The 1,405-nt window shown below is 42.7% G+C and overlaps 1 long non-coding RNA gene across 2 annotated transcripts; it reads right to left on the reverse strand.

Annotated features, from left to right (window-relative positions):
- On the reverse strand, positions 1-1,347 carry LOC111669715 (uncharacterized). 2 transcript variants are annotated; one of them, XR_002761808.2, is made up of 5 exons: positions 1,235-1,347; positions 1,000-1,077; positions 744-815; positions 218-436; positions 1-22 (listed from the first exon to the last, which is right to left on the reverse strand). It is a non-coding gene; the product is annotated as an uncharacterized LOC111669715 (long non-coding RNA). The 2 variants fall into 2 exon arrangements; XR_002761807.2 differs by having other exon boundaries at positions 1,000-1,080; positions 1,235-1,346.
- Positions 1,348-1,405: the final 58 nt, after the last annotated feature.

Genomic DNA, 1,405 nt, shown 5'->3' on the forward strand with positions numbered 1-1,405 from the left:
GGCTTTGCAGGTTCTTCAGGGACTTAAAGCAAGATTTAGATTGGTTTAGATACGAGACAGTCAGGACATACAGACAGTCAAAGATTCGCTTCTAGCTTGAAGCTTAGCAAACACAATAAAGACACATCAATACTGAAGACAGAGAAATAAACTCGGTTAAAACAGTCATAAAAGTCTTTAAAATTCAACACACACATCCAAACAAAGCAGGAAATACCTTTGGACGGGGGCGTTGTCGGCTTCTTTACTGCCGCCGGTTTAGCCTCAGGCTCCAGCTCAATCTTCGCAGGTTTGGCTTCTGGTTCTGCTTTGGGAGCCGGTGCGGTCTTAGGCTTTGGTTCAGGTTCTGCTTTTGGTTTGGGCTTGGGTTCAGGTTCAGGCTTAGCTGCAGGTGCCACTTTTTTGGGCTCTGCCGGTACCTGAGGCTTGGGTTCATCTTCAAGTAGGTAACACAGACATTGGCTAATGTTAGCATGAAGTCGTGCTAGCATCTAAGAGTTATCAAGAGGTGTTTGAAAGAGTGGAATGACACTGAAGAGGAAGACATGCACTGATGTAGAGTGAAATTAGCGACAGTATAGTGTGGAAAACAGACACAATGCCAATTAAAGAGTGCAAACAACTAAGTCAGAATAAAATCAAGATGAGACAGACATAAAGAGGTGACACGCTACGTAGCGGTGACTTAGCTGCTACTGAGGACTCTTGATAAGACAAACAACAGGAAGAAGTAACGGATGTACCTTTCTTTGGCACTCCAGGCTTTTCAGCAGGCAGCAAGGGAGCAACAGCAGGCTTCTTGACCTCCTCAGGTTCTTTTAAGATACAGGCAAACACACGATAAACCAGGAAATCAAACAAGAAAACAAAAACAAGACAATGAGAGGAAAAGAACTGAATCTATACAGGTACAATTGTTAAAGGACATCATAACAGATTAGTCATCAAAAGGATGTGAAGATATTCAGCAGAGAGATGTTAGAAATCAGACATCTCTACCTTTGGGAGCAGGAACTTCCTTCTTCTCTGGGACTGTAACTACAGGAACCTTTTCCTCCACCAGCTTTTTGGCCTCCACTACTTCAAAATTGCAGTAAAATGCCACAAGATAGAAACATTAAGGGATGTTATGGAGTGAAATGTCACAACTATATTGAATTTTAAAAAGCATGGAAAGGCACAGATGAATTCATTACTGAACAGGTACATGCCAACATCACAGGTATGTTGGTACCTTTAGGTGGCGCTGGCTCCTTCACAGCTGGTGTCGGCTTCTCTTCAGGCTTTTTCTCAGCTTTGGGAACTTAAAAGACACCAACTGTGTTAGCATCATAAGAGAGATGCTGAGCTTTTGCAGGTGAAGCAGAGAAGCGGTAGATGCAGATGTGCAGTAAAAAAAAAAAAA

Source organism: Seriola lalandi, unplaced genomic scaffold (genome assembly GCF_002814215.2).
Source record: "Seriola lalandi dorsalis isolate HSWRI2012SDOR001 ecotype SW California unplaced genomic scaffold, Sedor1 jcf7180002005121, whole genome shotgun sequence".
Lineage (NCBI taxonomy): Eukaryota > Metazoa > Chordata > Actinopteri > Carangiformes > Carangidae > Seriola > Seriola lalandi.